We start from the raw sequence: 27,139 nt of genomic DNA on the forward strand, positions 1-27,139 counted from the left end.
AAATAAAAAGACAATCAAAAATGTTTTTTAGATGCTGAGCTAAGAGTCAGTATACAATTAGGAAGTTCTTCCTGTTATCTGCTTGATATCTAGCCTACACCAGTCCAGATGCATTGCTGTCTCTTCCCGTTTCTCTTTCCAGTCATCATATGGGGGAAGATATGAGCCTCTCCTTAGCAGTTCTGCTTTGCATATAATCAATGGATCTTGCTGTGTCCTTCATTTGCCTTCTCTGGTTGTGAATAAATAACCCTCAGTTCCTTGTACGTTTCTTCACCATTCCTGTTTTTCAGGGCTCTAATCAGTTTTATTTCATTCTCCACTATAAATTATTTTTAAAGCCCCTTGGAAATATAAAGGTTGTCTAAATAATAAATCATCATTTTGGCAAATGATACTGAGACATTTAGAGAGATAAAATTAATCACCCCCTTGTAGCTATATAGCAGCTTTTCCACAGGGAGTACAAAGTAGTTTGTAGAGCTCATAGTTAATTCTTGCCCTGTTCCCGAGGGAAGAGGGTAAGAGTCATCTTTCTATTTTGTAGGGGAAAGGCCAGGGCAGTATAGGTGACTTCTTATTCGGCACCCCCTGGTGAGCACGGTACACAGTGTGAAAGATGCTTCAGCTCTCTTTTCTGAACATCTGACACAACATCCATGGGGTATTTACCGCTTTTCAACCTGGATAGCATAGCACATGCAATGGGTTCCCTGGGTGGCAGGGACCATTGGCCCCATCCTGCCAGTACAGGGCCTGGAGTAATCTTCCCTCCAGTGAGTTCTCTGCTCAGAATGCTGCAGCATCTCCTGCATCAAGTACAAACACCACAGATTCCAATATTCAAGGAGCTTGCACTTTCACGTGGGTCAACTCCTGAATTATTATGCCCATTTTATAGATGAGGAGACGGAGGTTTGTGGAACCTAAGTGGCTTACTTCACAAACTCACACAATTACTATATTGTAATGCTGGAATCTGGCCAGCCTTCTCTAACGCCTTAGTCTAGTGCTTCTTCTCTATAACCTAAGCTTCCCATTATAATTATTTTGGTTTTGAGTGACAGAAAACAAAATCAACAGATGCGCGTGTGCGTGTGCGTGCGCGCGCACACACACACACACTTCTTATGGGCTCCTGTGATTGAAAGTACTGTGCAATACTAGTTTCGGGCATGACTACTTTTAAGATGCTATTGGGACTGTTCCTCTGTCTTCAGCCCCACTTCCTCTGGGTTAGCCTAAAGCTCACCCATCGTGGTCATCAGGTTTATGTTCTGACTACAGCAGAAACAGGGAGACTAATTTCTTGGTAGTTCCTGCGCAAGTCCTGAGGGTTATTGTGATTGATCCCAGTTTCAGTGTGTAGCATGTTTGGTTCTCAACCTGTCAACATGTATAGGGGCTAGAATTCACTGATTGGCCTATATTGCTCCTTCCCCTGGGGAGCTGGGGTGGAGGCAACACTTTAAAGGCAGAGACTGAGAATGGGGAGGGGTGAAATTGCAAATCAAGAATACACAGACAGTTAGGAAAAGTAGGGTGAGTGGGTGTTGGCTGGCAGAAACCGACCTGCAAAGCCTTTCATTCACACCCCCTGCATTGCCTGCCTCTCTGCCTGGCATCCTCATTGTCTTGCTGGGCTCTTCCTCAGATGGGCAATCCTCTCTCCTTACCAGCATCTCTTTGCTTATGCTTTTCTTCCTGCCCTCATTTTTCACCCTTTCCATCTGAACCGTTCCGTACCGTTTGGCCTATTTCAAACCTTCCTGAACTGAGGTAGCCTTCCGGACCACCTGGTCCATGGGTGGCTTCCTTCTTTGAGATCCTGTGCTATAGACTCCTGCCTTCTCTTTTGTGGTGCCCCACTGAGGGAAGTTGGCCCATTGGATAGTTTCCACGAAGTTGGAATAAATGTGCAAAATTCACATGTTAGTGGCATTTGGGGCTTTTCGTGAAGGGTTGGTGAAGATCACTGCAGCAAAGGTTGTAGGTAAAACCAACAATGTGTGAGTAGGAGCCAAAAAAGATCATGGAGTCTTAATAGACCCATGATGAATATGACTTTGAATATAGTGTAATGAGAAGTTTGGCATGGTTCTCTCAGCTTCCCAAGTGGGATGAGAAAAAAATGGAGCATTTTAGGCTAAGAGATTGTCCTTTTGCTCTTTTCTTGGCTAGTTAGAACTTTCTTGGAGCCTAGTCCCTAGTTGAGCCATTACACTTGAAAAATAAGTGTTAATCCCTAGCATCTGCCTTGATCTATCATTTTATAGATCAGGAATCTGAGATCCCAAGTGGCTGAATTACTGCCCCAGGGTCAGGCAGTGAGTTTGGGGCACAGATAGAAGTGAAGACCCTACCTGATGCTCTGCCTACTGCTATTTCCATTCTCTGCCATTGACCAGGAGTGACTGGCAAGGATGGAGGATGGAGAATGGCCCTTTGAGGGACACTTGGGGATTGCAGGGGATCGCCAACCAGAAGGAGGCGGCAGGCCAGGGAAGGGGTCTAATGGTGCTTCCGGGAGATACTCAGTGCAGTCCTGGGCATGTATGGGCATCAAATCAGGGCATAGACACCTGGATTGGTTTGGTGATGCTTCTCAAGTATGAGAAGTTCCTAGTTAAAAAGATGCCACCCCAAGATTTCCTGTATCTGCAGGGTCCCATCCCTGGACATAATAAAGGAGGAGGCCTGAGTGACTGAGACATGAGCTGCAGGAGGCTGGCGGGGTTGGGGCCCTCTGATCACCCAGGTCATACCCTGTTTTGGGGAATGCTTACCAATTCCTGGGGCTCCTTCCTCCTCTGAGTAGATGAAGTACTGCTGTATAAATGCACTCTTTCTCAGACATGATTTGAATAAAAGGAAAACTCTCATATGGAGTGTGCTATTTTTAAGAGATACAAGTTAAGGAATAAAATTCTGTGAGACACACAATTATTTAGCTGTCTTTGTTTAGCAACATTCTTTTAATTAACCACCACTAGCATCTATTGAGATGCTGGGCAAGTGTGCTCTGCTCCAAGCTTGTTTTGGAGGGAAGAAATAAATTCATGTTTTCAACCCAAATCATTAGAGTTTCCTCTCCAAGGTAAGACCTTGGGAGTGGGAGTGGTTGAGCAGAGGACTCTCTTTGTCCTGGGGCTGTGAGGACCTATCAGGAGAAGGCAACTTGGTACCTCTCAAAAGCTGTCTTGCTGGTGGGCTTTTAGAATCATGCGTCTCTGAAAAGGCATCCCTTCAATAATGCTTTCCTCCCCTGCACACCTTCCCTTCAAACCTTCTTAGAGCTTCTTTCTGTTTATCTTTGCAAAAACTTTTGATTTTGAAATAATTTCAGACCTACAGAAAAGTTTTAAGTATATTACAAATAACTCCAGTATATTCTTTTTAAAGATTGAATTGTGTCCCCCTAAAATGGTATGTTAAAATCTTAATCCCCAGAACTTCAGAATGTGCCCTTATTTGAAAATAGGGTCCATGCAGAATAAGCAGTTAAATTAAGATGAGGCCATACTGGAATAGGATAGGTCCCTATTCCAGCATGACTGAAGTCCTTATAAAAAGGGGAAATTTGGACACAGACGTACACACAGGGAGCGCGCCATGAGAACATGACAGCAGAGATCAGAGTGATGTGTCTGTGAGCCAAGGAACACCAACGATTGCCAGCAAACCGTCGGAAGCTAGGAGAGAGACCTGGAACAGATTCTGCCTCACAGCCCTCAGAAGGAACCAACCCTGCCAACACCATGATTTCAGATTTCTGCCTCCAGAACTGAGAGATGATAAGTCTCTGTTGTGAAAGTCACCAGTTGGTGGTACTTTGTTACAGCAGCCCCGGGAAGCTAATACAGCCCTTCACCTGCATTTCTCCAGCGTTAGCATTTTACCACATTGCACTCATTCCTCCCCTGCACACATATGTGCCATATATACATGTAATTGTTCTTTTCAGAATCGATTGACAATAAGTCGCAGACATATGCCCATTTACTCCTAATTACTTCAGTGTCTGTTTCCTAAAAGCAATAAAATCTCTTACCTAGCCACAGTACAATAATCAAAGTCAGGGAATTAACACACATGCAGTCCTCTGATCTCTTTTATCTTTAAAAACATTTTAAATTAATATTTTAATTTTTATTAACATACATGCACATTGTCCTGAGGATGGTGGGGGAGTTTTCCAAGGAACTTTGGGGAATTTTGATCTGAAGATGGGGATCTGGGTTGACAAGCATGGCAGGTGAGGGAAGCGCTCAGAGATAGGCAGCATGGTTGAAGCCACTAGCAAAAAGCATGGGCTTTTCTGGGAAGGGGATGCTTATTATTATTTTTCCTTCTCAAAAAGGAAACATGTGTAGGAGAGTGTTCTGGGAGTCCTTGGCAGGCTGATGGGCAAGACCGTGTTCAAGGGTTCCCTTCTGGCCTGACCTCTGCCTGGCCTTGGGCCACAGATGCAACCTTGCCCTCCCAGCTGGTGTCTGGTGGGCCACAGGATGCTGAAGTGCCTTCTGCCCTGGAGAGTCTGACACCTTTGTCCTCACTAGGAGGGTGCTACAGACCGAGTAAAGAAAGGGTAGAAGCCCTGGATGATGAGTGCCAAGTGGAAACCTCAGCAAGGGCCTCGAGGAAGGGATTTTAAACTCCTCCTACCCTCCATCAGCTTTCTCTCTGTTCTTGAAATGGACAATGACTTCCTACTGTCATGCAAACTCCCAGGAATATGTAGCTTCTAGCATCTTCCATGTAACCAGAGTGCTTCCCTAAACCCTTCCAATAAAGAAATTCCGGAGTAGTCTCTGGTTAGAAGATGGATCAGAAGGGGGCCATTCGTGGGTATAACTGGGACCCAGTGTCCTGCCCCCGGCATATTGCTTCCCACATTTATGAAAACACTTGCAAGTGTGGCCTCTAACCTGCCCTGGAGCAGGGGAGGGCAGCTGGGAGGCCAAGAGTGGGTCCACAGCATTACAGATTCCCACAAGGGGAGCTATGGCCTGTTGAGCAGGACTCTGATCTCACAGTTCTAGAACAGCTGCCCAATTCCACAGCTGGGCAGACTTAGATACTCTTGGGCCATGGCCTTTCACCCTTTCTCATCCTCACTTTCCCCAGCTTTCCTTCCTCAAGTTCACAAAATTTAGGGACCTTTCTGCCCTGTCTGATTCCAAAAAAGTAATAGAAGTTTGCTTCTGCCTATCCCACCCCTCTGATGCCTCCTCCTTCCTTTCAAACATCTCCACAGAAGTTCCCACAAGCTGCCGCCGTGTCCTCAAAGACCCTTTTCCCCCTGTGGTTAGGCTGACTCTCGATCCCTTCATGGAAGGACAGCTACTTTCCCTGCCTTCAGGCCATTGTGGCTTGGCCTGGTAGCTTTTTGTCCCCTGTTTTATAACAAACTGGGATTACAGAAGCAATACATGCTTCTGAGAATTTCTGATTTCTCAAAGAGGAGATTCTATATTCTTCCTTGGTTCAACCCTGTTGAGGGAGAACTGAACCTGTTTGGATGTTTCTATGATATGCTTGAGAGAATGTGGGGCTGCTACTCTGAAAAAGAAAAATATCAATGATGCTTTCAGAAATTGTCCAGTTGTACTAACGTCTTGTGAGAGCAACATTGTTCAGAATCATGGCAGGGTGGGGTTGCTGGATAAAATACAGGATGCCCACTAAATCTGAATTCCAAGTAAGCAATAGATACTTTTTAGTTTTAGGTATTTTAAGCGCAAAATATTGTGTGGGACACACATTGACATATTGCATGCGATATTTGAGGCACACTTATTCTAAGAAAATTATTCACTGTTTATCAGGAATTCACATTTAACTGGGTGTTCTGTTGCTTGTTGGCTTGCTGAATCTGACAACCCAACATCAACATGCAAGACAGAGCTGGCAAGGCTGTAGAGGGCCTTCAACAGGGGTGCACAAGGGCATTTGTGAAAGTAGCCAAAGGCCTCACAGAATGGAGCCAAAGCCAGACTGGGAGCAAGGCCATGGCAAACAGAACTGAGAAGAAATCTGAGACAGGTCATGAGGTAATGAAACTTCCAAACTTTCAAGTGAGGTGTCTGAGTCCTTGCATCACCCTGAGACCTGTTCATGGCGGTTCCTCTTCTGTCTTCCGGCTTTAGTCACCCCAGTATCACTGCTATGAGTTCCCCCTTACCCACATACAAACTGTACCATCATTATGTAATATTTTTCCTTAATTCACTGAAAACCTTAAATACAGGTATTTTTGGAAGGAAACTTGATTCCATCATTGTCAGTGGAAAACAATCTCACTTATCACAAATTGAAAGTGACAGTAAACATGTGGACAAATGAAGTTGATGTCATTGAACTCTAACTTTCGACTGAGTCTGAAACCGGCTCTCAATTCCTAAAAATGAAATTAGCAAGTGGTAGAGAAGAGCTAATGATATACAAGTCTCCAGCTGAAACTTTCTTCTGTCATAATCAGAGAACCACAAAGAATCGAAAAGGAGACAACTTCCTAACCCTGCAATTCAGCGTATTTAATGTTGTGTTCAGTCACTCATGGTTTATGTGATTCTCACTTTTAGAAGGTACTGGTATTGGTTAGGTCTTAGCCATGGCCAGTAATGCTGTTTTTAAAAAAGTGCTTTATAAATGAATTTTTTCTGGTTGGAGAAGAAGAGGCTTGAATATTTGCAGGTGGAAGTCTGAGTTTCAGGAGTGCGTGCCCTTGGTGACCTGATCCCAGCCCTGTGTGCTCAACTTCAGGGATAAAGTCCTAGAGACTGTGAGTCAACATCAGGCAAAAGCCATCCTAGGGTCCCATGGGACTCTCAGCGCCCCCATGAGTGAGGCCTTAGGGACAAATCCACCTAGACTCCTTAGCTTTGGCCTGCTGGGGGTGCAAAACTGACCCTGTGACCCTGCCCCCCTGCCACCCTGTCCCCAGGCCCTCTGCTTTGATGGGAAAGACTTCCCAGGATAGAATGTGCTGGATGAACTCATGTTCTTGTCATTAGGACTGTGAGTGGGTGAGCTGTGTCCCCGACAGGCCAGGCAGAACTTGGAACACAATTTTCCCATGGAAACAATGTACTAAAGGGTGGTTAGGTTTTATGGCATGATTGGTTCAGGATAGTAAACTTTCATTGAACACCTAATATGTTCCAGACACTGTGCTGGGACTACAAAATGTGTAAAGCATTGTTTCAGGCTAAATGGAGTTCAGTCTCTTGGGAGATATGAACAGCGAACAAATGAGCAGGTGATGACAATTCGGTGTGATGGGTGCCAGGACTGAAGGAGGTAGAGTATGCTGTGGGGTACCAGAGTGGGGCCTGGCCAGGCCTGAGGGTGTCTGGAGGAGCTTCCTGTGAGGCTGAGTCTCCAGGCCTGAGGAGGTGAAGAGCAGGGATGAGGGATAAAGGGTGTGCCTGGCAAGTGAACAGCTAACAGAAAGGCAGAGGGTCACCCAGTACGGTGTGTGCCGAGATTCTACTGTCTGCCATGTATTTCTGGAGCACCATTTGCTGTAAGGGGAGTTGGCTGAGTTTAGTCTTTAGGAATAAGTAGAGATAGTTATGGAGGCCCCAGAGCATTGTAAGAGGATGGATTCTCAACCTTAGGCAGAGAAGCCACTGAAGGATTTTAGGCAAATTTAGCTTTAAGAAAGCTGCCCTGACACTTGGATGGTGGAGGGGAGGCACCTAAGATGGGGTGTGGTGGAGAAAAAGACTAACTAGACCAACTAGAGAGCAAGGAAGAAGACTAGGCAGGAGATGAGCAGCTCCAGGGACCAGGGGGCTTTTAAAACTCCCTGGAATGCAAGCCCATCGCAAGGACCTTGATCTGTTTTGTTCAGACATATCCCAAATGCCTAGCACAGAGCCTGGTAAATAGTAAGTGATAAATGCGTTTTTGTTGCAGGAGAGGTCAGACTGAGGGGAGATTTCAGGAGTGCAGCAGTGTGGAGATCAAACGCACATGTGATCTTCCGATCTGGATTCCTAACTCTCCTCTCTAGTAGACCTCCAGAGTTAAGAAAAAATGTTTCCCCTCACACACAACAAACTCCTGACTCCCGATAGTCTTTTGGAATGTGACTGCTAGCTGTTTGGGCTTGTCTGCAGTGTGACATCACAACTGGGTGTCATCCCCAGGGGCAACCCTTGGGCCTTTTGTGGGACTCCTGTTGGCCAGCCCAAGTTCCTGTTGCTTGGTCCTTAGCAAAGACAGAACAATGCTTTGACATCTTTTTATGTTCAGGACATGGCCCCCTCCAGCTACTTCTTGGATGACCCTATGATCCTTTGGCTCATACTCCTCATTGGAGGTTGGCTTGTAATCCGTAAGTTGAGGACATCCAGGTGAAGGTCTCCTGGCCATCAGAAGAGTGTTGGATGTCACCCGGCGGATGAATATGAGCAGTTATGCCATCAGAATCTGTGATTAATAGACATAATCTCCACCAGAGCATTAATTTTGGGCATAATCAAAACCTGCTGAATTATTTCAGTGTCAGACCTTGACAGAGAAGTCAGCCTGGGATTAGTATTTTGATTTAAAGTTCAATGGGTAGTATTTATCTTTATTTCTGTCACCTACGAGTGATTGACTGTCTGTCCTGGAAAATAAAAACAAATGCTACTTCCTCAGTCAAGTGAACAGGGGGTAATTTAGAGGCGCACTCTCACGGTTGGCTGGACCTGTGGTGTAATGGGTTGGCAGTCTCTCTTTCTTGGCTTCCACAAGGTGTCTGGGAATCAGGTTCTCGATTCTCTCAGAAGCCAGGTAACTGCAGGAGTAGCTGTGTTAACATCTGAGCAGGTGTGTCACTCCTAATCGTAGTGCTTTAGCAGAGCTGTTGCCTGAGGCGAGAAATGCTGGCATGCAGCATTGGAGGTGGTGGAAACTCCAGAGAAACAAGCTCCATCCCAGTGGGACTGGAGTCAGAACACTGGAGACCCCTTTCCTGCCCTAAGCTGGACAGCATTTAATGGTGGTAGATTCTGTATTCCAGCCCACGTGATTGCTACTTTCAGCTCTGTGGAGGGGTTGGTAGTGAGGAACACAGGCATATGCACATGAGAACATGACATTTGCTGATGCAGATGGTACATCCAGGCATGGTGCCAGTGCCTTTACTTGCATTGTTTTGAATCTTGACCATAACCCTTCCCGCCCCACCCCCCGCCCCGTTATAGATAAGGACCCGGAAGACCAGAGAGGTGAAGTGATTTGCTCAAGGCAAGTAAAAACAACAGGAGCCAAGATTCTAGCCCAGAGCGGTCTGGCTCCAAAGTCTATTCCAGCACCTGATTTATCAAGCCAGGTGGGACATACATTGGAGTTGGCAGTGAGAGGAAAGACCCCTGATCCTTGAGGGTGTCTCTGTGAAGGGAATAGCCTGAGTGGGGAGGAGGAGGTCTGGGAAAGTGAGCAGCAAAAGGGTGTCAAGGTTTCCGGGGCCCCCAGGGCTCTATTCATTCTTGACCCCATGTTGTCATTTCCTTCACCCCAGGGCTCCTGTCTCCCTGCCCTGTGGGCTCCTTTGGTCACAGATTGGAGGCTTCAGGCATGGAAGCTCTTTTGGTCCAAACATAGAAATGACTGGCACACTCCCAAGAGTCAGCAGCTTCTTCATAAATAAGGTTTTAGTGAAAGGCTGTATCACAGTCAGTCGTTTGTGCCTTCTGTGGACACTCCATCTGATGGCAGAAGTGAAGGCAAAGGGTATCTGAAGAGAGGGAGAGGATGGGCCCTCCCTCATGGGGAGCTGTCCACGGGGCATCTGGCTGGACACAGCCATCCAGTCCCATGCGGCCACAGTGGACACACTGAGCATCCCTCCAAGGCACAATTAGATTCCATTATTCTCAGACTGATTTGACAGCAACGGTCAATGCAAGGCATGATTTAAACACCTATTATACTCAGTTTTCTGAGTTAAATCCATTATTAAAATTAAAAAATAATTTTAATAATGGATTTAAACTCCTTGTTTTCCATAAATAAGATGCAGTGTTTGCTTTAAAAGGTGCATTTAAAGAATTGCTTAATTTTCTAGTTTTAATTTTGCACCTGAAAATATAGTAATCTTTTAGGAATTTAATATGTTATCACAAATTGAAGCAGATATTTATAAAATTAAGAGGCCAAACCATCTTCAATGTAACAAGTATACATGACATGATATATAATTTGGTGAAGGTTTAAAAACTATACTTCATTAAGTTAATAACAGATAACAGAAATAATAGACATTTAAATTATTGTATTTGGTTAAAATCACATATCCATATATTATGAACATTTACATTCAACAGAAGCACATTTTAACAAATGCACTGTTAGTATTTTAGTTATAGATGTGATACACAGGCTCTATAAATTAACAACAAATACAAATCAGCTTAAACGTAATCAAGATAGGAAACTTAAGGTCTTTCATTATGCAGCTACTTTGACATTTACTTTCTCCTTCCTGTTAATCCATTGACCAGAAAAGAAATAGGAGCTCCCCTGTTTTTTTAATTCCCTAGTGATTAATCTGGAATAAGTTTGTCTAAAGAAAGGAGATATTGTTTTTCTGTCAATAGAATAGACTACTATTATTGGTTTTCGTTTTAATATTCTGGTAAGTTTAGATAAGTGGCTTTAGTTGACTTGGATGACATTTTAAAATTATGCATCAGCAAATATCCATGTCTTAACATGTTCACTCTCAGCTTTGACACATGGAATTAATATTGCAAAAGGATGATAGCTAGTTGTTCATGCGGCTGGATGCCAAGATGTCCCCTACAGTTAAATACTGATTCTCGCCCAGCTCTGGAGAATACAAGCAACCAGTGCATCAGGTGCATATTGGGACCTATTTGTAAAACGTCTCTTTAAAATATTAAAATAATCTAATCTTTTAAGCACTACATAACTAAAAGGTATACCCTCTATTCCATGATTTTATCTTGAAACTTCAGCTTATCTATTTGGTTACAAAAAAAAAGTTAATATTTTTTAAGTTTAAATTAATTTTAAACATGGATGTCCTAAAATCCAGTTTATTGTCAAAGAATCCTTGATTGTCATCCTGCTGGGTTCACATGGATTCAGAGGTTGTTTCTAGAAACTCTAGGATGACCATCAGACGGTTCCCATTGAGTCCAGGATGCTTTGCAGAATGTCCTTGTCTGTCCTGGGAGATGGCGGGGAGGGGGCAACTACACCTTGTTGGTGCAGGGAAGGGGTAGGGCTGGTGAGACTGGGTGTCCTCTGGGCTGCACCCTAGTAGGGAGAAGAAAGGCATTCTTAGCTGGGGACTTTAGGCCATGCTTTCTTGCTCGTATCTGGAAAGGCATGGTTTGCCAAAAGAACGAACTCCAAAAGAATGCTCTGCTCTGGCCCCCAGACATTGGAAATTAGCCAATATGAGAGAGCTAGGTGTTTGGGGGGCTATTTCATGGAATTTTTAACAGTTTCTATGCAAGGAAAATTTAAAAAGAAGGTGAGGAGCATGAGTGGCCTTATTCATGCAATTTCTTTCAAGATGCACTCTAGATGCTGTCATACCTCCTATCTCTGACCCCAGAGCAGGCACTGGACATTACGTAGCCGTAGAGAAAGAGAAGACAGTACCTGGATGGACCTTATGAATAGGCAGGGGGTGAGGGCAGGAGTATGAGGAGTACAGAACAGGAGTGCTGCCTGGTTGGGCTCAGCTCCAGGATTATGTGGGAGGCTGTAGGGAATCGTGGGTCTTGGCCCATGCATCTGCCCTGCTCTTGCCCCCAACACACTCATGCCCCATGGATGGTCAGGCTTCTCATTGCATGGGAATGTAACAAGCCTTCTGAGATTCTGGTCTGGGTGCAGTTGTCATCACCACAGAGGATCAGGGAGATGCAACAGAAAAAGGTGTAAGACTCATGTTAGCTGAAGTCATGGGGGCCCTAAGAAATCATTTAATCTGTCTCCTCTTCTACAGGAGTAGAAGGAACACTGAGGCACAGGAAAGTTTGCTGATCTGGTCAAAGTCTCACGATGTATTAGAAGCAGAGCCAAGAGGAAACCTTGGCTTCCTGATTTCCTCTTCTAGCATTTTCTCCCCTCATAGTTTCCCTGGGCTTATTTTGGCTCTTAGGACATCTCCCAAATGTCTTCCCCATGGATTCTCCTAACAGTTTATACTAAAATTTTATCATCCTGTGGGTCAGTGAGTCCTTTCTAGTATCTGTCATCTATTATGCTCAAATTTGAAACCACATCCTCTCATGCTATGCTCAAAATCATGGGAGAATAATTGTTTAGCACCCTCCTCTTAAAAAATCCTTCACTTAATAGAATACTATAATCAATCACATGTAGCCTTTATTGCGCTTTGAAAATTAATATCTGAAAAATTCATGGGTGTATTTGGATCTATTAATAAGACAAATCATGTCTTATAATTTGGTGATGAGCTCAGAGCAGCCACCGCCACCTGGTGGCAGTGTACCCTAATTACAAGAGAAGTAAATAAAAAGAGACTGCTTTCCAGAATGCAACTTTGGAGCTAGAAAATGGAGGCAAACGTTCTTCCCCTAGGCAGATCCAAATAAAAGCATCAAGAACAAAATAATTAGAAGCAGTCTGTAACATGTTCAAGTAAATTATTTCTTTTGTGCTATATATTTATTCATTAATTCATCAATTAATATTCAGGTAAAAGAACAAATATTTGTACACGACTGCCTACTGTGTGCTAGGCATTGTATCAAGTGTTTTACATATGTTACCTCATTTGATTCTCAATATACAACCCAAAATATTGTTTCTGTTTTACATATGCAAGGAAGTTAACAGGGAAATCCACACGGTCAGCATGTGAAAGCAACTCTTCAGGCCAAGGACCAGACTTGACGTTCTTCCTTCACTGCCTCCTGATTCTGCAGAGGCCTAAGTGCTCATAGTAACTGTGCTCAGCAGACACATCCCTGCCCCTCACCGTGCTTGTTACTGGCTGCTGCTTATTTCCATGTAATTGTTAGATGACTAATCTGAGCTTCACCTGGACTTTTAGAGTCTGTTCCTTTGTTCCTTTGTTCTTGGCAGTTCCAGCTATGTTATCCTTCACTGCTGTGAGATGGGCATGGAAGAAAGCAAATCCTGGGGACGGAAATTTGACAATTCGACAGGAGCTAAGCTGTCTCAGGTTAAAAGGCAGAAGGGCAGGCATGTCCTGAAAACGCCTCTGCCCTTGGGCACCGAGAAGGCCCTGCTGTGCCATGCCTCAGGCACAGGACCTAGAGCGCCTTATTCTGTGCTCCAGACTGAGTCATGACTTCCTGCCAGGCTGCCTCTGACTAGAATGAGAGAGGGGCAGTGCCCTGGGATATGGTCTGGCATAAGACAGGACAGTGGTGAGTAATGGGGGATGGGTCTCAGACATATGCTGAGTGTTTTCCAGGCCCCCTATTAGGGAGCCCAACTGCATAGATGATGGTACCTTTTTGGGTGGGGAGTGGAAAAGTTTCTAGGTGATTCTGCTGCATGCCCCAGAGGTACCATTTGTTTAATAAACAAGTGAAAGGCTAAATGTGCCTTGCTGAGGATTTGCTCAGGATGGGCTATGACTGAGAGACCTCCTAAAGGAGTCCCTGAGACCCTGAGGCATCCCACAATGAGGTCCTGGGACAGGAGCAGGGAGATTGCATTGAGTTATGGGACCACGTTATTCCGCTGCCTCCTGGTAAGAAATCTCTTTTTTCTACACTCCCTTCCACTTGGCACCTCCGTTAGTGCCCAACTTGCATTCCTCCTTGAATCAGCTATTTCTATGCATCCGTCTGTCTCCCTAGGCAGCACACATCACTATGGCACAGGGCCCAGGGCTTACTTCCTTGTTCTCCATAGTGCCTGGTCCAGGGCTTTGCCTCTAGTAGACAATGTTAATGTTTGTGGTTGACCTAAAGGAGGTGTTCTAGACCCAGATGCCTACTGGGGGCCCATAGGTTTCATAACCAGGTGAGGTTGCCTGGTGGGGACTCTGTGAATAGGTGAACTCCTGCCCCATCTAGCTATATGGGCATTGCCTCATCTTCTGGATTTTCACTGGTTAAAAATCCCCAAGTTTTAAATGTTGACATAAATGCATTTTTTTTTCTTTTACAGCTCTGTATCGGCCAAATAAAATCAATCTGGCTCTCAGATGCATTAGAGACTTCAAATTAAAGCAGCACAAATAGCCTAAGTATGCCCTAATCCTTTAAAAATAGTTTCTCAGTGCCCATACCTAATTATATAGCTCTTGGCAATTGAACTGTCTTTCAAAGAAGTGAGTATGTAAGAACACCCACTTCATAAGAAAGAAAATTTTATGAAGTTGTTTGAGTCAGAACCACAATCCTAATAAAATGTAAAAATGTATTTTATGAAGTTAGTGAGAACATTGCAATCTGGGTGCCGTTTTACAGAGCATAGAACTAGTACACATTGTAAATATGAGGTCTCTGACTGGCCCTCAGCCTCTCTTTTGGTGACAGGTGTGACAACTCCTCCCTTTAAGAGTCTCCTGGGAAGCTTCCAGCACAGGGTGGGATTTAGTGACTCTGGCTGCGATCTCCCTCCAGCTCATTTCTGGATTGGCTCATTACTGTAACAGCAGTCTCTGGCCAGTCACTTAACAATGCAGGTGTTATCAGGAAGGGTGGCTTTTGCACCGCAATGCCTGCGCTATCTTGGGGCTTCTTCTGGGGTATGGGCCCCTTCCCTGGTTTCCCTCCCTCTCAGAGCCCCCTTCTTCAACTACATCTCCCCTCATTCCACCAGGAGAGGCTGTGTGTATCAAGAAGTGGGCACTGAGTGATGCTGCTTGGGGACTGGTGGCTTCTCCCACTTCCAGGGAGTTTTCATGGTTTCCAGGAAAAGCTCTGATGTGGGTGGCAGGCAGTAGCCAGGACATCTCTAGAACATAGGTTAGATGCTCTGCCTGTCCCAGCCAAGTTCAGACCCAGCCAGGAAGCCTTAGAGGAGCAGGGCTTCCTGTACCAGGGCCCTTGTTTAACCTGCTGCTCATGCTGCTAGTGTCACTGCTGCCCCTCAAAGGCTTATGTCCTGTCACTCTGTAGGTGGGACGGGAGGGAGGTATCAAGGTTGCTCACCACTGAACACTGCTGAGCTCAGGTATTTTGCTTTCTAGGGAGGCTTCACAAGGATGGGGGCAGTAGGATGAGAGATTCCTGAAAGGAGGCAGGGGTGACTACATCATAAAAAGATTTCCTCTACTTATTTCACTGATGTATCTGATTTAAAAGCTGACTCTTTGGAGTGAACACCCTCTCACTCAGGAGAGCTGACTGAAACTGTGAGAAGAGTGTAAATGTTGAATCAGGCTCACAATCATTTGAATCCTGCTTTGGCTTACTCTCTGCATGACCTTAAGGAAATGTGTCCTCAGTTCCCCCTCCCACCCGTAAAATGGGTTTAATAAAATATCTCTTTCCTCATAAATGGGGGAACTTGGGGTGATTGGTATAGTGTCTGGCGTAGTCTGGATTTAAATTCTCTTATGTCTTTATTCATATGGGTTGTTTGCCACTTAACGATATTCCCCTTTGGTTTTTCTTGGTTGAACTCATTTCCAAAGAGTTTGAGAGCTGGGGAAAGGATAAAAGTAAGGGGACATCATAGACATCCCCACACATTGTCAGAGTGGTGCTGTAGTCTGGTTGTGATCCCCCGAAATTCATATGCTTATGACCTAACCTCAAAGCTGATGGTAGTAATAGCTGGGGCCTTTGGGAGGTAGTTAGGTCCGTCATGACAGCGGCCCCTTCATGAATGGGATTAGTGCCTTATAAAAGAGACCCCAGAGAGCTAACTTGCTCCTTCCACCATATAAGGATAGATGGAGAAGTTGCTGTCTATGAATCAGAAAGTGGGTCCTCACCAGACTCCAAATCTGCTGGTGCCTTGATCTTGGACTTCTCAGCCTCTAGAACTGTGAGATATAAATTTCTGTTGTTTATAAGCTACCTATTCTATAGTATTTTGTTATAGCAGCCCACACAGATAAAGACAGTTGGGTTCCTAGGAGACCTCCCTTACACCAGCCTCACCCAAGTTCACTCTTCTGTGCTAATGCCATCAGAGCCCTGTTCATCCAGTACCTACTCCATCCTGGGCCTGTGCCATTCCAATGCCGGCAGTCAGAAGATCCTTCCTGAGGCACCCATTAGAAAAACTAATTCTTCTAATTAAAAACAAAACCCAAAATTCCTCTAGGTTCCATTTAATTGGGTAAAACCCAGTCCTATTTCCTTAGCTTGGCTTTCCATGGGCCTCCTTAATTACCTACAACTGACTTTTCTAACCTTCTCTATCACCAAGGTGCTAAAATAAGATAACTTGCTCTTCTTCAAACATGTCTTTCCCATCTCCACACCTTTGATTGTTCAAAGCTCTTTGCCTGGAGTACTTTTCCCACTGTTTCCATCCTTTAATATCCCACACATCTTTAATGGGGTGGTTCAAGTGGCTTCTCCTCCATGAAGCATGTCCTCACCCCTCCTTTGTGCTATTAATGATGGATTCATTACACTGATATATGATATAAACTCATACAGTGTTATTAGTTTATGTAATTGTATTACTTTTAAGAAAGTTAGAGAAGACATAGACTCTTTATATTAACCCACATATTTACCGTTTCCAATACTTTTCATTTTTTTCCTCTGTTTTCAAATTACCTCCTGGTGTCATTTCTTTTAATCTTGAATAACATTCTTTAGTATTTGTTTGTATTTTATGCAGATTTGCTGGTGACAAATTCTCTGGCTTTGGTTGTCTAGGAATGTTTTTATTTTGTCTTCATTTTTATAGGATAGTTTCACTTCTTGGATATAGAATTCTACGTCCAATTCTAGGACATAGAATTCTTGGTTGATAGTTTGTTTCTTTTAGCACTTTGAATATCACTCCATTACCTTTGGGCCTCCATTGTTTCAGAAAAGAAGTCATATTGATCACATTGACGTTTCTCTGTATGTTATTTTATTTTCTTTTCTTTTGTGGCACTGAAAATGTTGTCTTTGTCCTTAAACAGTCTGACTATGATGTATCTAGTTGTGGATCTCCTTGTATTACCCTAGTTGGAGTTTGTTGGGATTTTTGGATGTGTGCAGATTGATGTTTCTCATTAAATTTGAACTGTTTTAAACCATTATTTTTCAAATGTTTTATTTCCCCTTTCACTTTCCTATCTGGAAATTTTTTTTATCACATGTATGTTGATGTGCTTGATGTTTATCAGTGGATTTCTGAGATTCTGTTGCCTTTGCTTAATCTTCTTCTCTGTTTTTTGGACATGATAATTTCCATTGATCTATCTTCAAATTCGTTGATTTTTTTTTAATCTTTCGATCTTGAATTTTCTATTGAGCTCCTCTAGTGAGTTTTTCATTTCAGTTATTGTTCTCTTGAACTCCATCATTTATGTTTAGTTTTAAAATAATTTCTGTCTTTTAAGAGATGATCTCTATTTTCTGTTCCTTATTTTATACTTTCTCCAGTTATTTGAAAATGGTTTTATTTAGGTTTTGAGCATATTTATAAGAGCTACTTTGAAGTTTTCATCTGCTGTATCTAATATCTGAGGACTCATAGATAGTTTCTATTGATTGCTTTCTTTCTTGAGTATGAATTATGCTTTCTTGTTTCTTTGGATGTGTCATAATTTTCTGTTGAAAATGGGACATTTAAGATAACGTATTGTAGCAACTCTGGGTCTTATTTTTCCCCCTGAATGACGATGTTGTTACTGGTTTCTTTGTTTGCTTGCTGAGTAACTTGCTTGGGCTAATCTGTGAAATATGTCTTCTCTATGGTATGTGACCACTTTTGTATTGGTTCAGATTTTAGCTTTAATTTTGTTTTATTTTATGTCTTGCTTCTTAGAGGTCTGTGTAGGTTAATGACCTGCCAATGATTAGACGGAGGTTGTGCTCAAGCACCTTAAGCCTCAAGACTTGCATTCTCTGCTGTTGGATCTGTGTGTAGGTAGGAAAGCACATTCAAAATTCAGGTCATTTTGAAGCCTCCTCTGGCTTTGACTTTCCAGTGGATCTTTCAACTGTTCTATACGCAGGCATCACCTTAGGGCTGGCCAGGAGTATGTGGCTATGTTGGCTCCTCTCTGGCCTTCATTGAGTAAGTGCACATCCTCAGCCAAGTATTTGCTTGCCCCAATCACGCCATGGTCTTACCTGCTGAGCGCGTCACTTGTACTGATGCTGCTGCTGGATGTGACATAACCAACCACTCCAAATCAAGTGAGTCCCCTTTGACCCACAGCTTTGATGATCTTCATGCTGTTTCCTTCCCTAGCAGAACCTTCATATCAACAGAGCTCAGGGGAGGGTGAGGAGGAGGGTGCATTTCTAGGCAAGAATGCCACAGGTGCACACTGTTCTTACTCAAACTCCAGTCTTCGATACATAAATACTTCTCAGATTGTTGAACATCTTCAGTTAATTTCCAGGATACTGAGATGGTTGTTTTTGTCACTTTTGCTCATTTTTTCCTTTTTCAAAGAGGGTTTGCTTGCCTCCTCCCTCTGCTCTAGCCACAAGCCTCTACCAGTTTACATGTGTTTTGATGTGACAGACTTTTCCTGGCTGTGGAGTCCCTGGAGAGCCTGAGTTTCCGCCCCTACTTACCAAAGAGTTCCACCTGTATCCACTTCAGATTTGTCTGTGACTCTTCAGTGCATGGCATGATGCCTGGCACCAGTCAGGTGCCCAACAAATGTTTATTGCCCTCATAATCTGAAATATGACAGACAGAGAGTGTTATGCATTTGGATACTGGATGTGGAGTATTCTACAGACCTGGCTTTGGGTCAGTAGAATGCTATTGATCCTTAGTTTCTCATTTGTAAAATGTCAAAAATAAAACTTAATTCTTGGAGTAGTTGTGTGAATGAAAGAAGATGTAGAAACCATCTAGAACAATACTTGTCATGGAGTAATTTTTTGTAACTATTAATTTCATTTCTTTCCATAAGATGTGGGATAGATGAAGATAATATGCCTTGGGTGATCTGGCTTATCCATCCATTCAACCAGCCATCCATCCACCCATCCATCTTGCTGCAGATGCAGTGATAAATAAAATAAGATTGTATTCTGGAGAAACACATCTAGTGGCAAAGACAGGCATAAAAATAACTTGCAAAGCTGTGGGCAATAGCTACAACTGGCATGAGTGAAGAAGTGCATGCTCCATGGCCACAGGAGTGACATTTGGTATAGGGATCTGGTGTCCATGCCTCTTTGCTGTGGCTTCGAGGTCTCTGGTCCAGGGCGGAGAGTCAGGGGTGCAGAGAGATCAGACCACCCAGCCACATTCTGCATCCCACAGAATTCTTGTGTGAGGAGATATCCCAGCAGACCTTAAGCAGTAACAGTCATGTACGTGCTCACATTGCCTCTCTAGGAGGTAGAATTTTATTTTTCCTGCCATGATCTTTTTATCCACTGTTTTGTTCTAAAGCACTCATATGTCACAGTATTTCTATGGAGTTGAGGAGCATCTAGCAAGCTCTCATTCCATTTTTCATGGAGGATGCACCCTGCCCTCTCTTAGGGAAGTGGAACTACCCACACAATACCCCTCTGGCCCCTCTGCCTACACACACAGACATGTGCTTTGGAGGTGGAGGTTTTTTTGTGCCCAGATCAAAGAGGATTCATGATCATCTCTCTTCACACCTGCAGAGGGTCTTCTGATGTGGGCCACACCTTTGGGGAAGTGGGGCTGCCAGCCTGTGCTTGGGAGTTGTATCTCCTCTGATCAGTATGGTGTTTCATCCTTCAGGCACTGCCTCTCCTTGGAGGCCCAGGGGACAGGAGAGCAAGTTTTCCCTGTGTCTGTTTACCAGGCAGTAGGGCTCCTAGCTGTGTGTTAAGCTAGCAGCAATTTTTTCTTTGCAAATACAGACTCATTTGAGAAGTTGAGTGCTCGGTGTTGTGGCCGAACAGAAGCCCATTATGAAGTGGTTCATTGCTTGCACGCTGCGATCTGCCAGGGCAGGGCTCTGAGGCCCCATTTGGAGGAATGTTAGTGCAGCCCAGTGGAGCCCAGGTTGCCCATAATGCTGCCTTTGCGATACCTTCCAAGCCTTGCATTGCTCCCTCCACGCACATCAGCAAGAGCGTTGCATGGGTGCTCCTTTGCTTGCCCTGGGAACTTTATAGCCCATATTTACTATTCATTATTGTTTCCAAAGTACATCTTGTGTGATGCCTGTTCAGTGGTAAAATGGCTTTTCCCCCTTCTTCTCCATGGAGTTCTTCAAAATCTGCTCCTGCCTGAGGGTGGGGGAATGGTCCTCTTCATGAAAGTCTTTGTGGAGGGGATGGAAGCCTTGCTCACCTTTGCGGGAGGTGTTGGGGAAGGAAAGGCGTGGGGGCAAGGCAGAGCAGGCAGACTGAGTGTTCTGGTGGGACGCTGTGGTGGGATGGACCCTGGTCCATCACTGAGGTTGAAACTGAAACCTCTGGGTATTTACCCGGCGAAGTCACCCGGATAAGGAATGGGCCGGGAGGGTCATGTGATGGGAGTCAAGGCAAAAACAAAAGAATCCATTTATTATCCTGGCAGGAAATTTGTTCCTTTGGATTCTGTAGCTGCAGACATAATGATTTCATTTCCTTCGGTGGCGGGAGATTAATAGCTCTTACCCCTGGGCCTCTGTGGATTGCTGTTTCCTCCATTTCCCTAAGTGTCGTCAACTCTGGTAAGCATTCCTTTCTGAGGGGTCAGAGGGTACACGCCGTTTCACGCTGATTAACAGAATGTGGCCTTCCCTGTGGAAGGCTCTAGGATACCCGGAGGTGACTCAGTTTAAAACACACACATCATGGAAAAGAAAAAAAAAAACACAAAGAGAGGCTGTTCATAGAGCCAAGGACTTGGACAGCAGCAGGGCAAGGCTGGGCTCCACCTCCTGCTTCAGATGCAGTCACTCACCCTGAGGCTGGAGCGTGTGCTAGAGCAGGGACCCCCAGGAAGACAGCTGGGACTAGGACAGCCACCAGCCTATTAGTTGTGTGTTTGGATATTTAACCTTTCTAAGCCTCAGTTTTCTCCTCTGTAAAATGTGGAGACTCCACCTACTTTACCAGGCCATGGGGAGGATTAAATGAGATGCTGTGTCTAAGCGCTTTTAAACCAAAGTCCTCTGTGGGAGTGACAGCCACACACAACAGACCTTCTGGTGGCTGCAGGGAAGAAGACAATTCCTGATTCCTAATCAGCCTTGTTTGAAGAACACAGTAAGGTAGTGACTGAGTCTGTTGGTCTGTCCTGAGATGAGGACAAGAAGAAGGCAGGGAATGGAAACCAGAAGGCTTTGGCCAGGGTGCACTCTTGGGAGTATCACAGGGTCACCCAAGGGAGCTATTTCCACCTGGCTTCAGTGTTCCATATTTTGTGGAGCAGAAATCGCATGTGGGGAGGCAGATTCCATGTTTGGATAAGGATAAGTGTTGTGTTTTTAAAAATCCAACCTAAACAATTTCCCCGTTGTGGCTCAAGATATTCTGTGCCCTGATACCCTGCTTGGAGACAGTGTTTAGGTTGTGTGGTGCTGTGGTTTCTACCCATTGAGTCTTGCAGATATTTGGTGCTTAGTGGCTGTTTGTTCATTAGGAGCCTTTAATTAATGAACCTTTGCATTCCAGAGAGATGCAAAATTGACTAATTTGGGGGCATTTTTGTATTTTCGGTGTCTCAGTTTCCCATCTATGTCTCATCTCCACCCCAGCCCACGTTCGTAATGGAGACTAATGAGTCTCTTATGCTCTGCATAAAGAGACGTCAGATTGAATGAAATTAAATGAAACTGGATTAAATTGCAGGGTTGTTGAACACAGGAATGTATGACTGGGACCAGGGGTTGTCTGCTCCCTGGGGGCCCTGGGAACAGGAAGAGGTTATCCAGAGAGGTTGGTTCTGGGAAGTCTTCCTGGAGGCAAGGGTATGTCTCCATGAAGCATTGCTAAAAAATAAGTTAAATATGGATAACGGAGCAATTTTAATAAACATTTTACTTTTAATATGTTTATAGTGTTGTTAATTATCTCTCTAAGTGGAGAAAATAGAAATTGTAGCACATTGAACAAAGATTGCTGATTAGGATAATAAAATGAAAATTTTAATCAAGATGATAACTTTAAGTCAAAGGAGGTTTTCTCTGAGGCTGCTGGAGCTTTCATCTTTATTAAACACCCCATTTATCATCACTGCTTCATTCATCGCAAGCATTAGATTAATATTGACAATTTAAAATAGAAATAACTTTTTCTTGCCATTATGGTGCTGGTATGATAATGGTACTAGAGACTTTGCGGGAGCCATTGCAGGCTGTCATGCTTTCTTGCTGCTGTAGTTGGCAGGCAGTCTCTAGCCCAAACCTCAAGGCACCAGCCACTCAGGGAGGGGATCTGGTAGGGGGAGCGTTTTCCTATCATCAAGCTTCTTCATGACATGCAGCCCATTAAGTCTTGTATGCTCTTTATTGAGAAAGCAAAAGGCTTTTGATGGCTTGAGGTTGTCTCTTCAGTGGTAGAACCATGCCCAAAGGTCAGGGGCCTCTTTTTCATTCCAATATAAGAGCTATATTTTGAGTATCTGCAGGGTAGTGTGGAGATGCCAAAAGGCAGGCAAGACTCAGCCTTGTCCTGTGATGATCTCACCTACGCACAAGTCAGGAGCCTGAGTTTCAGATGAAGAGGAGGGACAGAAGTGCTCCAGAGGTTTAGGGCAGTGGTTCTCAAAGTGTGGTGCTCGGGCCAGCAGCATCAGCACACACACTGGTCATGGAGTTCCACGGCTTTAACCGGTGGTTCTCAGACTTCAGCATTGAATCACGTAGAGGGCTTGTTGCAACAGGTTGTTCCTTCCCTACCTTGAGTTTCCGATTGAGTAGCTTTTGAATGGGGCCTAAAGAACAGCATTCTGCACAAGTTTCCAGATGATGTTGATGATGCTGGTCTGGAGACCACACTTTGAGAACCATTAATTTAGAGTGAGGAGAGACACTAAGAGCAAAGCCAAGAGGAATTCATGGAGAAGAGTCCTTTTGGCTTTTCCAGGGAAACAGAATCTCATCAAGCAGAGAGGAGGATAAGTGCCTGGAAGGTAGAGGACCAGAGTCAGAAATGGGAAATTTGGAGGTCAGCTGGCTCTGGGAAGAGGGTGTTTGGCTTACAAACCTTTGCAGTTGAGATGGAGGTGGACTGGCACGTGGAGCCTGTAGTTGGAGATGGGGATCTCTGTTGCCAACTCTGGAGCGGGTATTGGCACATGAAAATGCAGCAAGCGCCCGAGGACAGAGCTAGGAGATCATGGGTCTGTCCCTAGCATGGGTTCTGTTTCTGAATCGGAAACTGTTTGTGCCAGCTAGACAGTGGCACCAGCCCTCGCACAGCTGCCTCTTGAGATGCACTCCAGGCTGGGTCACCCCAGAAAGATCTGTGGGTCCCCCATTCTTACTATCTGGGTTAACTGTTGTTCCCTACATATCTGCCTTTGCTGGGCTGGGCTGGGGGGATATGTCTCCTTTAACTCTGCTCCAAGAAGCCTCTTATTGTGGGGAAAAGGACCACCATCCTGGGAAGAGGACCACCACCTGCCCATGTTATGTCTGCTGGATCTAGCTTTGGGGGTCATCAGCAGCGAGTGGCCTTGACCTTTGGGGTTCCTCTTCCAGGAGTTCCTCAACTGCTTCTGAGGGGCTGTGCTCTGGGGCTCCAGGGAAGACAGGGCTGCAGACACTCGGAGCTGCTTCATCTTTGGAGCCACTTCGTTCTTCTACCTTCTCCAATCCTCTAGGGCTCCTTAACTGTGCTACATTCCTTTCTTAAAAGGCCTCTTTCTCTTCCTTGATCATAAAATTGCCAAGGAACAATGGCTGTCATTTAAAAGGCAGCTTTAAAGCTCCTTCCCCACCAGTTACTGCCATTGTCATCTCTGTTCCACATCAAAGCAGCAGGAGCTCCCTGGAGAGAGAGGAAAGGTGGCCTCAGTTCTTCTCTGTGCTGTGGGATGAGCTAGTCTGCTGGCGCTTCTCCACACCTGACCTCTGGCAGGGTGAGACCTTCTCTGAGAAAGAGGGGTGTTTCCAATCTTGCCCCCTGGGAATTCTCTCCTGGCCTGAAGGAAATGGGGCTTCAAGGCCCACAGGGTTGGGAACTTGATCTTACTGACTGTTCACTGTGAGGTTGGGGGTGGGGGGATGGGGAAGTGTGGGGCAGGAAGAGGCCTGTGTCCCAGGCATGTGGTGAGAAGGGGCTGTGGGTGAGTCTGAGGGCTAACTTAGGAGTCTTGGTGCGGGCAGTTCATGCCAGCTCCAGAAGGCTTTGGAAACGTGTGCCTGAGCAAGGAGGAGCGGCCGGCATTGCCTGCTCCCGTGCTGGCTGTGATTCTTCATTCCCTGTCATTATCTCTCCACTCTCCATTCCCTGGGAGCTCTTGTAGCTACTCTGAAGGCACAAGGAGGGTGCAGACAGTGTCCCCATGGAGCAGGGTCAGCTGGAGCAGATCCTTCTAGCCTGTTGGTGCAGAGCCAGGAGGGCGTTCATCTGCTTCCCCATGGGGGCAGCAGATGCAGCTGGAAGGGAAATTGCATCACAATGGAAGGATGGGCCTTGGCCAGGGCCTGGACCAGGAAAGGCCTTTTTCCCCTCTTCCTGGTTGGACCATTGCCTTCTTTCCTCCTGGGCTAAAGATCTGAGTGTGTTTAAGAGGAAAGGTGCTGGTCCTGTGTCCCTCCAGTGTCTGGCTTCAGCGAAGGGAAAGAGAGGCTGGGGTCCTCAGGGCCAGCAGGCCTTGTCTGGAGGGAGGAATTCAGGCTGCAGAACGGCAGAGCCCAGCAGGGCACACCTGCCTCCTTTATGCAGTGCAAGCTTCTCAGGGACAGGTTTCCCAAAGTGACTAGGTCTCTGGAGAAACTCATTTCCAGGCCTCCTTTGGGGTCTTACTGTCAAATCCTCACAGCCTTTCCTCCCTGATCCCCAGTGCCCTTTGACCCGGATCCCCATCTCCCCTCTCCTCTTTGCACTTCTCCCTCTGGTTTGTCTCCCACTGCCCCTTTGCTCCTCTGGGCTTTCCTCCCTCCCTCCCTCCCCTGCAACTCCTCTTGCAGCTTCCCTTCTTTCTGTAGCCACCCATATACACTTTGGACTTTGTATGCATTGGTTTGCATGGGAAGAACACCTGGGCTCTCTTGGCCTCAGCAGTCTTGTTCCTTGGGCTACTGCCAGTTCCTCATGGGGGCAAAACCATGCTTACTTGCCTTGGGTGCCCTGACCCATGGACACTGTGGCTGTTTTTCACTGCCTGACAAAGGAGAATTTTTTCCTATCTCTGAGTTTTGTTCACATGTTAAGTCTTATAAAAGAAGGTATAGAGATTAAATCCTCTTTGTTACACATTTAATGAGTTATGTTGGCTGAAAACCATAAAATGGTGCAAAATCATGATAGCCTGGAAAAGCATTGTAATCTTCTTACCGTATTGTAGCTTTGTCCATGCTCAGAGCTCTGCCATTGTCTTTTCCCAGGCCCTGGAGGCCTGGTGTGTTTCCACGGGCCTTGGGATGAACCTGAGATCTTAATGCATCCTTCTTTGCTAAATGTCTGTTTTGAAACTCTGCCCAAGGGTGGATTTTCAGTAGAATCCCAGGGCTACAAGGGTTTAAGTTCTGATTGTGCGCCCCACGCCCCTCCTGGCAATCGGCCGTGCACTTTACCCGCCTCAGGGACGTATTTCTACGTATTTTAAGTGGTCACAACAGGAGAGTTCATGGCCATCTGGTTCCATCCACATGCCCCCACCCCTCACCACTGTCTGTCTCAATGTCCCCTCCTTTTGGTTGCCCCACCCCTCTGGCAGTCTGCCTTGACCCTAAATCTATAGCCACAGCATACCCTACCACTCCCACCCTGGCAAGCAGCTTTTCACAGATGGCTCTGTCAAATCTGGACGGGTTCCGAAGATGTTACTGGATTTCTGTAGCCCTCTTGTGCCAAGACCATATGGGGCTGCAGGAGAGAAGGGCAGAGGGTCAGGCACTTATTCCTCCCTCTGTCCCATATCTCCTTTGGGCACCTCCTTCATGGTATTTTAGTAATTCCTTGGTGGTGAAGTGGTGGGATTTTGAAGAGGATTTTTGTAGGTGCATCCAACTGCATCAGAATACATCAGCCTCATCAGAAGGAGAACTGAAGTCCTGAGAACACACAAAAGGAACATTTGGAGAGGGTGAAGTCACATTCCTCTGACACTTTGGGTGCAGATGTCCGTGTCTGGGCAGTAAATGTGGTGTGTGTGTGCGTGTGTGTGTGTGTGTGTGAGAGAGAGAAAGATAGATACATACTTATGCACCCTAATTATCTATTGGTATTGTGCAAAGAATGACTAGGCCTGTCTTCAGCACCAGGCCACTGTCATGGGATAACGGACAGGGGACAAGAAAAAGCAGCAAAACAGTGAGGTATAAGTGGAGAAGAGTGCTGGACCAAGTTGGGGTATCTGAACCCTAGGACTGACTGTGCTGCCCACTGCTGTGAGCATGTGGGTGAGTTGCTTTCTTTCTCTGATCCTCACAATTTCCCTCCGTACTGTCAGAGGGCAGGTGGGGTCACTGCCAACTCTGACTTTCTGTGACTGTCACATCTGAAGAAGAGGAAGCAAGTGGAGCCAGGGTCGGGAGGAAGAGAAAGAAAGAGAACAGAAATAGACAAAGCTAAAGAGAAGTGGATGAGAAAGAAGTAGAATAGAAGATGAAAGCAGAAGTGAGAGAAGTGGAAAGAAAAGGGGAGACAAAGGGAAAGGCGAAAGCTTACTTGGGGTACTGTTGTCAGCAAAGGCAGGAGAGGGAAGCACTTGTGAGGTGGCGAGTGCTGCTGCCCCAGTGTGACTCACAGGGCCTAGCCCTCCCTGGGTCACCCAGAGAAAGCCAGAGGAGGCCGTGGGTGCCCCTGGAGACTCCTCAGGACATGTAGGGGGTGGTGTGAGCAGCCTCTCACAGTGGAGCTGGAAATGGAGAGAAGTGGCAGACATGCTCTGGGGGTAAAATACACAAATTTTAGTGGTGGGTTGG

The 27,139-nt window shown here is 45.4% G+C and overlaps 1 protein-coding gene across 2 annotated transcripts in view; it reads left to right on the forward strand.

The window, feature by feature from the left end:
* The window catches only part of EPHB1 (EPH receptor B1), a 451,564-nt gene that overhangs the window by 30,793 nt on the left and 393,632 nt on the right, over positions 1–27,139 (forward strand). The window contains exon 1 of one of the 2 annotated variants that reach the window (XM_017847709.1): positions 20,705–20,770. The exons of the other annotated variant lie outside the window; for it this stretch is intronic. The gene's annotated coding sequence lies outside the window, so the exon portion shown is untranslated. Of the gene's footprint in view, positions 1–20,704; positions 20,771–27,139 lie in introns of those variants that run through there. 2 annotated transcript variants of the gene reach the window in all.

This window comes from Rhinopithecus bieti, unplaced genomic scaffold (assembly GCF_001698545.2).
Source record: "Rhinopithecus bieti isolate Rb0 unplaced genomic scaffold, ASM169854v2 scaffold_30032, whole genome shotgun sequence".
In the NCBI taxonomy this organism is placed as follows: domain Eukaryota; kingdom Metazoa; phylum Chordata; class Mammalia; order Primates; family Cercopithecidae; genus Rhinopithecus; species Rhinopithecus bieti.